The following is a 16,372-nucleotide window of genomic DNA, read 5'->3' on the forward strand; positions in this document are numbered from 1 at the left end:
TATAATGTTATGAAAGAAATATTGAACTATGTTATCAAGGTACTGATAGTTACATCTATAGTATAAAAACTGAAGATTTTTATGAAGATATAAAATCATTGATTGACGTTTTTGATACAAGTGAATATCCAGAAAATAATATGTGTAATCAACCTCAATTCATTAAGATGTATTATGAAAAATGAAAGATGAATGTAAAAATCTACTGGAAACATTTTGTGGCTTAACAGCAAAAATATATGCCTGTACAGTTGTGATAAGAAAGAGAAAATCAAAAGGAGTATGGAAAGGTGCAACTAAAAATTATATATGATTATCAGATTATAAAAACTGTTTATTTAACAATAAACAACAGTATAGTAACACAAACTGAATAAAAAACCTTAAAAATGAAATTTATCCTATTGAAATCAATAAAAAATCATGAAGTTCCTCACAGTCATAAAAGATGTTTTTAGAAAATAAAGTAGATAAATACCATATGGACATTATTTAATGAAATAAATAACTTTTAATTTATCTAATTTTATAAAAAATATATTTTTTTATAAAATTCACATACATTTATGTTTTCCATTAAAAAATAAATCATTTATTTTTATTCCAATGCTATATTGCTAACCACCATAATCTTCTTTTAAACTCATAACATCAACAATATTTGAAAGACTGTTTATCATAATTCTCAGTGAATAAGTTATGTGTGATAAATATCATTTTCATAGATTTATGACATAACAGTATCGATGTTTCTTTTGAGATATATTTTGTGTTATAATGTTCTAACTTTTCTCAATATTAAAAAGATCCATTTATATAAAATTAGTTTGTTGATTTATCATATATTGTAGAACACAGTTATGACATTTATTTGAATAGTTATCTTTGGTTGTTGGTTTGCTGTAAAAACAATTTAATTCTTTTATTTCTTGTCAGCTAAAAATGACTCATCTTTCTTGCGTTTTTCACTGATGATAATATTTTTGAGTGTTCTTCAATTGGAATTCTACATATACAAATAATTCATTTTTATTATATATATTTTTATGGTATGCATTTACACAATGCCTATACATTGTTCTATAATCAGATTTTGCATATTTATGTGAAATCAGTTGATTTGTCAGCCTTAGAATTTTTGCAACTCTTAGGTTGAACAACTTCCTTTCATACAGAAAAAATTATTAGCGAAATTAGGAAATGAGACACATACTTAAATTTAGAAATGGATTACAATAAATGAAAAATAAAATAAAAATATAACAATAACAATGAAAAAATAAAAATGGAAAAATAAATAAAAATGCAGAATGAAAAAAATAGAAATGAAATACATATTTATATGTTTAAAATTTAATGTCAAAAATTTAAATTTGTTGACATGCAGATTTTTTCATTTAGTTAAGAATTTGTGATTAATTGATTTTCAAATCTTTTCGTATTCAATTAAGATTTATGATTTTTCTGATTTTTATTTACTTTTATATTCAGTTAAAATATTCCTTTTTATGAAACTTATTTATTTTTGTTAGCTAATTTCAGTTTTTTATCTTATTTTTGTCGAAATAAAAATGGTGTGCATGAAATTGTTTTTAAATTCAATTTAATGGGGCTGCATGCAAAATTTTGTGCTGGTAATCCAATTTTCTATCTACTCTAAGTGTATTCAAATCAGGGCAAATTGTTGGTGCTTGTGTGGTGGGTGCTTCCAGAACCAAAGTAGCTGAAGAGTTTGGTGTTTCAACAGGCACCATATCGACAATATATACCATATACAGGTAAAACGAAGAAACATAATCCCCTAAGTTACTATTCAGATGAAAGTGTCTGTTGACTGATTGTAACAGACAGTCACAGGTTGTGATGAAAGTAATAGAATGACCATTTCAAAGGACTCGTCAGAACTGAATGTCGAACTTGAAAACCCAGTTGACACAGCATATACACAAAAAATCATTCAATATGAAGGGAGTTTCATAAACAGAAAATGGCTGAGCAAGATGATATTCAAAAACCACTCATCACTGATGCAAATGCCTGTTACAGGATAACATGGTGCTGAAGTCATAGGACCGGACTGCAGAGTAATGGGTGAAAGTCATTTGGTCTGGTGAGTGTTGTTGTACACCGATTTTAACTTCAGGCTGAGTTTGCATAAAAAAAGTGAAACATGGTAGCAGACTGAGATTCGGTGATGAATCGGGCAGCCATCTTCTGCTAGTCCATGGGCTCCATGGTTACTTCTCTACCCACACAGGTACAGCTAAAAGGCTGTCAGTGTTATACTGATAACACATGTCTGTGTAAATAACAGCCATGAATCCCTCTGGACGTGCTGTAGAAATCTTCTGCCTAGCTTTCAGAAACTGTTAACGGAAATAGTTCAGAATAAGACCATATGCATTCTTCCTTACGCTCCTAATGGCAGAGCCTGTCCATCACATACCAGCCCCTCACGGAAATCGTAAAGTGTTGCGGTAATAGTTAATGGTCGGTTTTGTTATTGTTGTAGGAGCTTTTGTGATGTTTCAGATTGTCTACATAGAAATTCTTGCCCTGGCAGGAGCTGTTCAAGAAAACAGTTCAGAAGAACACCGAATGCTTCCTTCCTGGTGGTGCTAAAGAGACATTCTGTGCTACCCTTCCTCCAAATCATAATGTCCTGCTTTCAACATACATCTCAGAAACGGTAAATGCTCTCACCACTATGTAGGGACTCCTATGTCCCAGCACAAAGGGTGTCTTGGGAATGAATGGAGCATTTTGATTGGTTCTTACTGAATTTACCCACCAAACTGCTGCTGCTGGTGCGGGAGCACTGTCTGCAATTTTTTTCTGCAGATGGGACTTTCAGCAGCAAAACTATTTTGTACAAATCGCCATATTGCACTGACTGTTAAACCTTGCAAAACTGGTCTACAGATCGTCAAATACGTAAAGACACTTTGAAACGTCCCCTTAGAACTATTTATACACGAGACTTCCCCTTAGAACAATTATACACGACTGTGCTTAAACTGACACACAATATTTTGTTAGCGCAACGCAATCTGACTTTCAAAATTCCCTACAAAAGAATGGCCCTGACTAACATTAAACTATACCTTTCACAAATCACTTACCTCACAAAAATCTTCGCTGCTCAAGCTACTGCAATACAGCGAGCCCCACTACTGCCAGCTAAATAGAAGATTCAAACTATGGAAGGCACTAACTACTGATAGGGATAGTTAGCAAATGAAAGATATTAATAGAGAACGAACAATGTATTTACCTTGATATCATCATATATAAATATAGCAGTTCATGACAAATTACAAAACTCCGCCATCTCTCTCCACACATCCACCACTGCTGGCGGCTCACCTCCAACTGCGCAACGCTACGCGCTGTTCACAGCCAGCTGCCTAACACTACAATGGCGAGTATTACAACAATGCAAAGCAGCCACAGACTGCACACAGCACAGCCAGTGATTTTTCATTTACATACAGAGAGCGCTACGTGGCGGCGGCGTTACCAATATAAGAACCTAAACAGCCTACTTACATAAAGAAAACATAAACAGCCTACTTACATAAAGAAAACATAAACAGCCTACTTACATAGAGAAAACATAAACAGCCTACTTACATAGCCCCCATGCCCCCCACAAAAAAAATTTTACAAATTGGGTTGGGCAGTGGCCAATACAGATTTGAAAAAATTTTTCATAATTGCAATAACAAAGATATCAAATGCACACACTTGTTGATACAATGTTGGTCAAAAGCTAAAATTTCTCACAGTCCATAAAGACAGTCCAGATTGTTCATCACAGTAAAAATGCAGAGTTTTTCTCAAAGTTTGAGCAGTAAAAGAAAATGCACACAGAAGTAGTGGATTTCCATGCAGTCTTGAAGAAGTAGTGTTGTCCTTCCAACGGAAAGACAGTGCTGACTCGACATGCAGACAGGTAATGGGCCACAACAGAGTAAACCCACAGCAGAGTCAGTCGACGTTTTGAAGAATATTGGTAGTTAGGTCATCACAGAGCAGACCAACTGTAGTCCTGGTAGAGATTGTGGTATTGGTGGGCCACCAGAGGTGCAGACCCACTGCAGTCCTTGTAGAAATAATGATATTGTTGGATCATCAAAGATGCAGACCCACTGTAGTCCTTGTAGAGATAGCCAGCAGCCATCTGTTGTGACTGTGCAGGTGCACAATCACCATTGAAGAGTCTTGCGGACAATATAGCAAGTCCATAAACCACCACTTGTGCACTCACAAAGTTTCTGGAATTGTCCTTAGAACCAGCAATGCTGTTATCCAGTCCCTTGCTGAATCATTAACACACGTGCAAACACTAACAGTCCCTACTTCTCACATATTGTGCATATACTATGACCAACAGAAAAGTGTGCAGTGAAATGAATGCTTACAAGTTACTTCATTTGATTAACTGGCGTCAATTACAATTATATAACATAAGAATACAATTACAAAGATACAAAATACATCATTAAAAACATAACAATACAGATAACATTTGTAGTACAGGATTTACAAAAGAATAGAAATAAACATAGACATCAGTGTTACAGGAATGATGACATGAGTACAAAAATAAAAGATCAGAATCACTTTTGAAACGTCAACTTCACACATGAGCATTAAAACAAAACAGAATAAATAAAGTCTAAGCATCTTTACAAAGAAAATAACAGAGTATTCTACAACATAACTCTCATCAGCTAAACACATAAAGACAGGAAAAACACAAATACACAAGGGTACACAAACATGTAGTGGGATAACACAAAAGGAAAGGACAGGGTTTGTTTTACTGCAGTATTTTGCAAACAAAACTTTCTTTACTTCTCGGAGATCTCCCTTCATTCATCATTATTCCCAAAAAGTCCTATCTATACCTGCTTTCTGTATTCTGTTCATATTTTTTTCAATATAATTATTTCTCAGTGCACAATACTCATTTTGGCCCAAGTCTGTTTCATATAACTTCGCAACGCATTCTTTACCTACTCTCCATAGTCAGTTTCTTATATAGTCTACCCCTCTTAAGCTAACTTAAATCTACTGAGCTCAGATGCTAAACTAAGGGACGAGGCAATGCAGCATCACATAACAAATCAACACAAACAGCAATTCAAAAAAATGCAAATTGGCAAAGCTAGCAGCATAAATTAGCAAAAGTCAAATTCAATAACACTATGCCTGGCAAACAGCAGCAACTTATACCTAAACATGACATAGCTCAAGCAGAAAAAATATTACAGTAAAAACAACAATGCAGACAAGAGAAATGTCTATTCACATCTTAATGTCTATGTAATTAAAATGGTGCACCATAACAACTGATTGTAAAAAAATATTACCATGTACTTGAAAAGAAAATTATGTGTTACTGTTACTAGTTCCTTCTTATCGTTCTTTCCTTTCCAAGTGCTCCTTTTTTAAAGAATGTGGATCATAAAATAATTATTTAATAGATCTGTTGACAGAAAGAGTTCACATTAGCAAATGCATCTAAGTTTATTTTATAAAACTAATGCTGCAACACAGCTGGAAACCAGATATTTAATGAAATAAGCACCTATGAAAAGCAAAGCATAAAAATATCATTCAATAGTCATGTGGCATTTCGTAAGTCAGTAGCACTCAACTCTCGGAGAAAGACACTTGTCATAATCAGGTGTGCAGATGTACGAATATTTCCCATCAATTCATAAGCATTTCAATAATTAGCACAAAGTGCGAGTAATCATATGTTTTCAAGTAACAAGGGTGTCGCATTAGCGATGAAAGGCACACCCTAATGGCTTGTTCTCCAGGTGTTTGATACAGCTGTGTGCCCACAATGCATTACAAAAATCATATGTTTTCAAGTAACGAGCGTGTCGCATTAGCGATGCCCTCTACAAAGGAATGTCATTAGCGGGGGTATAGGCTTCCGGAAAGGTACACCCTAATGGCTAGTTCTCCAGGTGTCTGACACAGCTGTGTGCCGACGACGCACGTGCAGGTGGTCACTTTCTTACGGAAATATTTACGACACCAGTTTCCGCTACAGTGACAGTCTCATATGAAAATTTCACAGGTCGAAAATTTACGTCACAAGTGTGTAGAAACAAAATCCTATGAATATAACAGTGTCCATAAAATTTTCGCCGGCATTGTGATACATTCACGCATTTACACGCACATTTCATAACTCTTAAAGTACGATTCTCGGTTTCCAACATCCTTTTTCACAAGTCATTAGTCCTTAACTTCTTTCATTATTCATATACATATAAACACGTAATCACATTCCTCATATATGGTAGCATCATCTTATTGACATAAACATACCTCAACAGCATAATACACATCGTCGTCGTAAAAATAACATCATAACACCTCAGTCAAATCTCAAAAAAGTCGTACCTTTCCGCAATAATTTCAAAATCTAAAAAAAATTCTCTGCTCATTTAAATAGCGTCATCTACCTCAAACGTACTTTAAAATCATTCTCCCTTACCAAATACATCATTCAAAGCTCTCATAGTATCACAATGGTTCCAAAAAAATATGAACAGTTCACAAAGTACAGACAAAATACAATTTCTTAGGTGTGAAGTTATCCAACTGTGTAGTTGCGTAAACATCTGTCACTGCCGTAGTAAAAAAGTTTGTCTCTCTCAGTTCAATGATCAGATAGCTGTGTAATTATGTGTTAAGAGAAATATGGTACCGATGTGTAAAGTTGTGTAAGCAAATACCATATTAGCTAGGGCTCCTTGCGCTTGCCAAACACATGGTACACAAAGTAAGCGTGCACCCCCCTGAGGTTTATTGTAATTGTACCCTCAGGTATTACAGATTACAGCAATGGAATGAAATGTATCACGAAAAACTTTCTTTGTAATTCAAAAATCTCTAAAAATAAATGTTTTAAGTACAAAATTAATCACTCAAATACATGTCCTGTAGCGCTAAATGTGCGTCTTGCTGTAAGATAATCTCTGGGAAGTGTCGTAGTTATTGTCCTCCGAAAGCTAAGTTCTGCAGAAGTCAATGTACTTACCTCATGATAAACAAAGTGAAATGCTTTGCGTATAGATATCATACTTATTATGCTTATTGCCGTGATGAAGAAAGTACTGTGCTGTAACGTATTGTTGTGCTACAGAAAAGGCTGTTTCCTTGTAGCTATACCACAATAGTCACCACTAAAACATGTCTCACTTTATAGAAGAATTCAGAAAAAACTGTGCAGATATAAAACAGATACACCGCAAAAGCAACATTGTAAATTGTCACGCATTAGCAGCGTCGTGATAAAATCGTGTAGCTGTCACATAAACTAACCACTGTGTCATCTGGCATTTCACAGAAAGCACCTCAAATCCAGGATCCACTCTCAAGCAAACCAAAATGTTGCATGAAAATTTCATTAGCAGTGCTGGTATGTTCTAAGTATGTGAGCCTTATAGTCGTTACATAATCGTGCAACTAACAAGCAAGAATGTACACACACAATAACACTGTCTCCTGTTCACAATAACAATGCATTCGTAATTTCTGTTTAAATAAGTTCTCTTGGTTCTTGGCTGGATATTTAACTTCAAACATTGTTGCATGGTAACAGTTTCTAAAGCATACTAGTAACGTGAAGTGAAACGTTTTATGGCAAAGACAAAGTTAAAAGGCAGATTATCTGTCAATAAATGGTTTTACATGAGAAATGTGGTGTAAACCTTTACTCTTCCTAGTACGCAGAGTTTCAACTTCAACGCAATTATCATGTGGTATACGTCGGATTCTCTAAGGTCCATTGTAAACTAGAAAGAATTTGTGACTCAAGTGTTTCTTCTTATGTGACAATGAATGAGCTTTAATGAGAACTTTCTGACCAATACATAATTTCTTTGCATTTGCTTTACCGTGTAGTTTTCTCCTTTTGTCTGCTGCAGATATTATATTTTTAAGAGCCAAATCAATTATGTCTTTGTGTCGAAGTTTACGTGTATTCGGGAAAGGTACAAGCTCTCTGATTCTGTTCGGAGGTTCTACATTCTTCAGTACAAGAGTAGGTGGTAAAGCAGTGGAATCATGAGGCATTTCATTCAGCACATTTTGAAATAAGTGTAAATATCTGTCCCAATGCTGATGCTTTCTGTGACAATAAAGTCTGCAAAGCTTATTGATTTCTTTCATAATCCGTTCAGACGGGTTGCAATGTGGTGAGTACAATGAAATAAAAACAGGTTTGATTTTATGGTTGCGAAGCATGCGTGACCAAACAGCAGATCTGAATTGCGGTCCGTTATCTGAAATGACTTTACTAACGTGTCCAACTTCACGTAAGAAATTTTTAACAAAGGCGTTGGATACAGACCGTCCAGTGGCTTTACGTAACGGTGTGAAAGAAACAAATTTTGAAGTAAGTTCAACAGCGACTAGAACATACGAAAATCCATTCGACGTTCTGACAAGGGGTCCCAAAAGATCAACAGCAGCAAATTCTTTTAATTTAGAAGGAATAATAGGAAACAACGGAGCACGATGTGAGATAGTAGACGGTTTCGCCTTTTGACAAAGTTTACAAATAGACAAGACTCTTCGAATTCGCTTTTCCATATTGTTAAAATAACAAGTCGTTCGAAGAATATGATAACATTTTCGTGGGCCAAAATGTGCGTAGCTGAAATGAATGTACCAAATGAGCTTATTAACAAAATCGTCAGGAATGCAAAGTACCCATAGCTTGTCATCAACAGTGCAGCGTTTGAACAGTATGTTGTTTCTAACCAGATAATAATGCCGAATCTGTGTGTGTGTCTTTTCATGCCATTTGCTCTTGATGTCTTTCCAAATCGGATCTTTATCTTGTTCATGAGCAATGTCCTTTAAAGATGTGGTGATGAAGTTTTCAAAGGCGACTTTCTGAATGTAAAGAATACTGAAATTTTTCTCAATGTTGCCTTCTGTGTCACTTTTCTCAAGCCCAGCCGGTGCGCGTGACAGTGCGTCCGCAACAATGTTCTCCTTACCGGGAATGTAGACTATTGTGAAGCGGAATTCTTGCAGAAACAATGCCCAACGTTTTAACCTGTCATGATTTAATTTTGAAGACATAAGAAATTGTAATGCACGATGATCACTGTATACTTTTACGTGCTTACCAGAAAGAAAGAAACGGAATTTGTTAAATGCCCAAACGATAGCCATAGCTTCTAATTCAGTAACGGAATAATTTTTTTCGGATTTTGTTAGCACTCGGCTAGCAAAAGCAATGGTTTTCTGAATGGTAGTGTCATTTTTTATGGCTTCTTGAAATAAATGGGCACCAAGACCGACTTTAGAAGAATCCGTGCTAAGGCAGAAATCTTGTGACAGATCTGGATGAGCTAGTATTGGCGCGTTAAGTAGCGATTCTTTCAAAGAATTGAATTCCAACTGTGCTTGTTCGTCCCAGTTCCAAATAGTATTTTTTCCAGTGAGAGAACAAAGTTTTGGTGTAACAAGAATTTGCATATTCAGAAAACGACGGTAAAAATTTACGAGACCTAGAAAACTGCGGACTTGTCTTTTTGTGGATGGAACTGGAATGGCTCTGATTGCTTCTAACTTTTCAGGATCCGGCTGAATGCCTTCAGAAGAAATAATATGTCCCAAAAACCTCACCTTTGACCTACCAAATTCAGACTTTTCCAAGTTAACTGTAATTCCAGATTCTGCAAAAATACGTAACAAACTGTTGAGGATGCGATTATGTAGTTCCCATGAAGCTTCTGCTATTAGAATATCGTCCACATATAAGGTGATGTGACGTTTTAAGAACTCAGGTAATATGGAATTTAGCCCGCGAATGAATGCTGCTGAAGAAATGTTCAAACCAAAGGGAAGTTTCCGAAACTGATAACAAACGCCGAAACAAAGGAAAGCTGTGTATTTTCTACATTCTGGATGAAGTTCGATCTGATAAAAGCTGGATCTGAGATCAATGGAAGACAACACTTTTACACCATTAAAATTTTGAAGAAGTTCTTCCAACGTTTGCGGCCTGTCTGTTTCAGGAATAATGATCGTATTGATTTGTCTCGAATCTAAGACAAGCCTGATCGATCCATTTTTCTTCTCAACAACATGTAATGGATTGTTGTATGAGCTTACTGCAGGCTCAATAATGCCCTCGTCGAGCATAGATTGTATTTCTGTTCTAACACGGTCCCTATAATGTGCTGGAATTACATATGGTCTAACACAAAATTTAGTATGCTCACGAACACGAAATTGGTATTGAAATCCCTTGATTGTTCCTGTTTTATGAGTAAAAACTGTGGAATGTGCTTGTAAAATCTCAAAAAGGTCCTGCCGATCAGTGTCATTACAATTCTCAATTGTTTGAATTTTATTCTGAATTAACTTATTAGTGTCAAATGCGCTGTCGATATCATCCCTGTCAGTACTTGCAGAGTGATTGTTAGTGTCTAGTTCCGTCGAAAATTCCGAACTGTTGTCTAACAGAAGGTAAAGCCGATTAATTTCCTCGTCATGGTTTGAGAGCCAATCTTCAAATTTCAAAGCTATTGACTTACCTTCTTTCTCTAAACTTATTTCAGCATCGTGAAAGTTTAAGATTGCTTTGTATTCATTCAAAAAGTCTACTCCCAATATAATTTCCGTCGACAATAATGGAACAATGAGAAAGTTCATAGAGAAGCTGTGGCTTTGACAAAAGAATTCTAAATTGGTTTGTTGGCGTACATCTACACTTTTTCCAAAGATTGCACCTTGTAATTTAATCTTACGTAACGGAAGTGTGGGGCAATCGTTCGATTTGTTGCATTTGCTAAAGGCTGTTTCACTGATTACTGAAATGGGACTGCCAGAGTCAAGTACTGCCGTAAATTTTACGTCATTTACTGTAATTTGAATCACAGGATATGCAATGTTGTTATGTTTTACGTCGTGTTCTTGGAGTAAGATGTCCCTAATGTCTTCCATTTTTACGTAATTACTAGCTATGGCAGCTGCGTCGTTAGTGTCATAAGAACGTTTTGTGGCTGCCAGCGGTGTGAGTCATTGCCTATTTTCTCTTTGTTGGCGAGCGTCGTTATTGGGATTTGGAGACCTAACTTCTACAAATTCACCGTGACGAGAGGGCTCTGCCCTGTTTAAATCCCGCCAGTTCTGATGCAATTCAGGTCTGTCGTTACGATCACATCGTCTGTCGTCATGTCGATAGTTCCTGTAGTTTCTTTCTTGTCGGTTAAGTGGTGGAGAATTTCTCCCTGAATCGTAACTGCGCGCTGGACCGTTGCGTCTAAAGTTATTCTGTCTCCCTTGATAATAATTGTTTTGGTTCCCATATTGTCTGTTTCTCTGATTGTCTCTGTGATAGTCATTACCACGGAGAGGTGATCTTTCCCTGTAATTATTACTACTCTGCCAACGGTTGTCATACGGGTGGTGTCTGTTTTGGTCACGATATGTGTTGTGAGAATAGCCTTGTCGTGTCCAGTTATTATTTCTTTCATCGTGGAATTGTGACAGATGTGACCTGTAATTGTTGTGCTCCTGTTTCCACGTTCCCCGATTGTCAGTGTCAATTTCCAATTCTTGTAACAGACCCTGAAAAGCTTCAATGTCATCTTTGCAACGACCTGCTAAAATAATATGTCGTAAATGTTCAGGCAATTTGATTAAGCAAATGCGGATGAGTTCTGAGGGGCTGTATGGGTTTGACAGGTACTGATTCTTGTGCAACATGTCTTCAAAATATTTGACAAGACTGGAAAATTCAGATTGTTCGAAATGTTTCATCATTATGATGTTATGTTTTACGCGGTCTTGTGTGGCTTGAGACCAATATGCTGAGAGGAAGGCATGGTAAAATTCTCCTTCACTGTGGCAATCGTGAATGACCGATCGCATTCTTACAGCTGGTTCATTCTCTAAGTAGCCACACATAAATTCTAACCTGTGCTCCAATGACCAGTTGGGAGGGAAACAATGAGAGAATTGATGGAGCCACGCTTGTGGATGAATGTCGTTGGCAGAATTCTTAAACGTTTTGAATTTACGTGTAGTAATGAACAGCTTATAGTCAAAATCATCGTGTCGGCGAGTAGCATATCGGTCATTGTTACGTCGTGTCGGCGGTTCCATCTCAAAATTCGGTGTACCTTGCCAATTTCTTTCATAATTACTGAAATGCCCTGTGTTATTATTTTGTGGCTTTTGCGTATTTCTAAGTTCCTCTTCCCGTGTTGGAGCGCGAGTGTCCTCTGAAATACGTAATTCTTGTATTACCTGTGTCAGCTGTTCTTGTACTTCCCGGATTTCTCTTTGGTGTTGCGTATTAATTTGATTCTGATTTTGTTTGAATTTCCTAATTTGTTCATACTCTTCTGTGTTAGTGAAGGCTACAGGTGTTGTGTCATTCAGATCATCATCTACATTTGTAGATAAGTTAGTGAACTGATCTGAAAGTTCGGCTACTTTATCCGATATTGTACTTATTTCCTCAGTGTGTTTTCCTGAATCAAGTTTCAGAGTGTCCATTTGTGTTGAAATCGAATCTACTGTGTTCTTTAAGTTTTCCTGAGTTTTTGCCAGTTGCGTAACCGAATCGGTAGATGCAACTGAGTCAATTTTAGCCCACAAGGTCTCATGATTTTCATGAACAATGTTTGCAGCTCTTTTATGGCTGCTTCGTGATTCTGTAATGCATTCTCATGACGCGAAAAAATAGGTTGGAAATGCTCACAAATTTGTGTTTTTACGTCATTACAGACTTTTTGACATTTCGATTCAATGTTATGTAACTCAGTAGTTAAATCTTCACGTGTTTGTTCAAGTGTGGTGTCTAACTTCCGAAGATTTTGTTCCATTGTGTCTAACTGTTGCAGCTTTTGCTGTGTTTGTCTCTGATTTTGTTCCATTGTGTCTAACTTTTTAAGATTTTGTTCCACTGTGTCTAACTTTTTGAGATTTTGTTTCACTGTGTCTAACTGTTGCTGTGTTTGTCTCTGGTGTTGTTCCATTGTGTCTAACTTTTCAAGCTTTTGTCCCATTTGTTGCATTAATTGTAATAACAATGCACTGGTGTCTGAGACATGTTCCTCAGTGCTTTTCGGCAGTGAAGTTGCACCGGCAACATTCACATTTTGACAAGCAGAAAATGTGTCCTGACTCATTTGAGAAAACGGTGAGAACCCAAAACCTGAATCTACAGTATTTGCGAAATTGTGTCCTGTCATTTCGGATTCCTGAGGCGAGCTGTTGCCGACCGATCGATCGATAATGCTTCCCTCTTCACTAATTGTTTCACTGTCCACGCCATTGTTTGCCGCCCGCTCCATTTCCCTATGCACAATTACCAAATTACTACGTTGAACATCAGTTAATTCATTACTCGGTGGCGCTAACACACTGCTTTCATTTTCACTGCCATTTCTCAGTTTACTTTGGAGCCTAGTATTACGTTTTTCACACGCCATTATTGTCACAATATTTCACACGATAACACAGAAAATCACAATTTGAATAGCAAAAATAAGAGAACACGTTAATATAGCACTGAAAATAATATCTAGTTAATTGCAGCTGCGAAATACTTGGTGCAAATCTACATGCATGCCACAACTGTTTTACAGTACAACAATGAAAGACTGCAACTACAAAGGAGATTCTCTCTACAATTACGCGCTAGCAATAAACAAAAGCTACACTAAATACACAAACTACAAGAAAAAATCAGAAGATTCCAGTGAGGTATCCTAGGCTAAGGGTCGACATATGAAACGTCCCCTTAGAACTATTTATACACGAGACTTCCCCTTGAGACAATTATACACGACTGTGCTTAAACTGACACACAATATTTTGTTAGCGCAACGCAATCTGACTTTCAAAATTCCCTACAAAAGAATGGCCTTGACTAACATTAAACTATACCTTTCACAAATCACTTACCTCACAAAAATCTTCGCTGCTCAAGCTACTGCAATACAGCGAGCCCCACTACTGCCAGCTAAATAGAAGATTCAAACTATGGAAGGCACTAACTACTGATAGGGATAGTTAGCAAATGAAAGATATTAATAGAGAACGAACAATGTATTTACCTTGATATCATCATATATAAATATAGCAGTTCATGACAAATTACAAAACTCCGCCATCTCTCTCCACACATCCACCACTGCTGGCGGCTCACCTCCAACTGCGCAACGCTACGCGCTGTTCACAGCCAGCTGCCTAACACTACAATGGCGAGTATTACAACAATGCAAAGCAGCCACAGACTGCACACAGCACAGCCAGTGATTTTTCATTTACATACAGAGAGCGCTACGTGGCGGCGGCGTTACCAATATAAGAACCTAAACAGCCTACTTACATAAAGAAAACATAAACAGCCTACTTACATAAAGAAAACATAAACAGCCTACTTACATAGAGAAAACATAAACAGCCTACTTACAACTTTCTCATACTTTGCCACTGAGAACGGAAGCTTGAATATTTCAGCCTGAAACCGATCTTCACGTACAATATCGATGTATTTTCAAATAACTTCCGGGAATTCAGCCAGGTAACACTTTCAGCGACCGCCGATATTTCGGCGGGAGAACACCCCGCCATTTTCAAGGCAAACTGCAACGGACAGGCAGTTTGCCTTGAAAATGGCGGGGTGTTCTCCCGCCGAAATACCGGCGGTCGCTGAAAGTGTTACCTGGCTGAATTCCCGAAAGTTATTTGAAAGTTGTATACGCCAGGAGAAACTCAGGTCTCACAATATCGATGTAGTAAACATACGATTCGTATCCTGCACCATACAAAATCATCCCTTCTGCGTCATGCATATAGCTATCGACTACCAGACACTCGTACACATAGTGCAAAGACACACAGCATGAGGACATGCACCATATATGCTCCTCGCAGCACTAGATATTTCCCGTGAGATAGGGCAGTCATCCACAGCAGCCAACGGTCACGTCATCCGCCACCCAAAACGCGACCAGAGCACCCTCAGCAGACTGAAGTCACTTTCCGAACTGTTGTACGAAGTTGGGGTCAGCTCCTCTCGGTGCAAAGGCATTACTGTTTCTGTCTCCGACCTGCTTGCTTGCTTGCTTTTGCCCCCATCTCCAGACTCTGGGATAACAAGAACATATGTAATTTCACATGATTTTCCAGGATAACATACCAATTTCGCCATACTTCTTGATATCAAGCACATAGCAATATCGTTTGCATACAGTATCGCTTGCACAGTATAACTGCGAAGATATAGGCTGGAAATTATCTCTCTAGAAACTCGAAATTTTAGCGAGGTATAGCATGCTGTACACCACTGAGTAACTAGAAACTTATCTCGTCCGCAAAGACCTTCACGTGAAACCTCGAAATAAAACAGAGGTAAATGATATTTCCACTCGTGAATATTGATGTCGGCGATATAACAGATTCCAAATCATCCTTATAATTTAGAGTCTTCCACCTGTCCTTCACCTGCTAGATGCACGTAACACACGCCGCAATCGATGTTCTCTCAACCAAATAAAGATGGAAAATGTGGCCAGCCGCTGTGGCCGAGCGGTTCTAGGCGCTTCAGTCTGGAACCGCTCTGCTGCTAGAGTCGCAAGTTCGAATCCTGCCCCGGGCATGGATGTGTGTGATGCCCTTAGGTTAGCTAGGTTTAAATAGCTCTAAGTCTAGGGAACTGATGACCTCTGATGTTAAGTCCCATAGTACTTAGAGCCATTTTTTGGAAAATGTGCCGAAGCAGTCAACTGGACAATTTACAAGGGAGGGAATAATGGTCCAGGACAAACACACGTCCGTATTGAATCTTCTCACATACTGAGTATTAGTTCGCTATTCAGCCGTCTAGAGGACGACACAGTTAGGTCAGGTACATTCCTGCATCCCAACAGGCCTTTCCATTTGGATAGATCCTGCCATTAGTGGGGAAAGTGAATCGTTGCCACCACAAGCCACAACCCCCACACTCCATGCACCCCCATACAGAATCGTTCTAGGAAACTGGCTACATATACATTTTACCACTGTACTAACAATTAAATATTACGATTGCGGTCTCTATTGAAAGACATTCGACAATGAGCAAAGTATGTGTCTCTGGAAGCAGAAATATATATACCATTCTTATGACTTGACACACTTTTCCATTTACTATCACAGTATTCCACATCAAATCCATACCTTCCTTACGACTCGACATAGTCATTTCCTTTGAACATGTCGGAAGACACACACATACTTTATAAGCCTGATGCTCTAGGTGAACCTATCCCGCATTCTCTACCCATAAGTATAATACTTCGGCAGTAAATGATTGCTGACAATA

The sequence above is a fragment of the Schistocerca piceifrons genome, chromosome 1 (genome assembly GCF_021461385.2).
Source record: "Schistocerca piceifrons isolate TAMUIC-IGC-003096 chromosome 1, iqSchPice1.1, whole genome shotgun sequence".
Taxonomy (NCBI): domain Eukaryota; kingdom Metazoa; phylum Arthropoda; class Insecta; order Orthoptera; family Acrididae; genus Schistocerca; species Schistocerca piceifrons.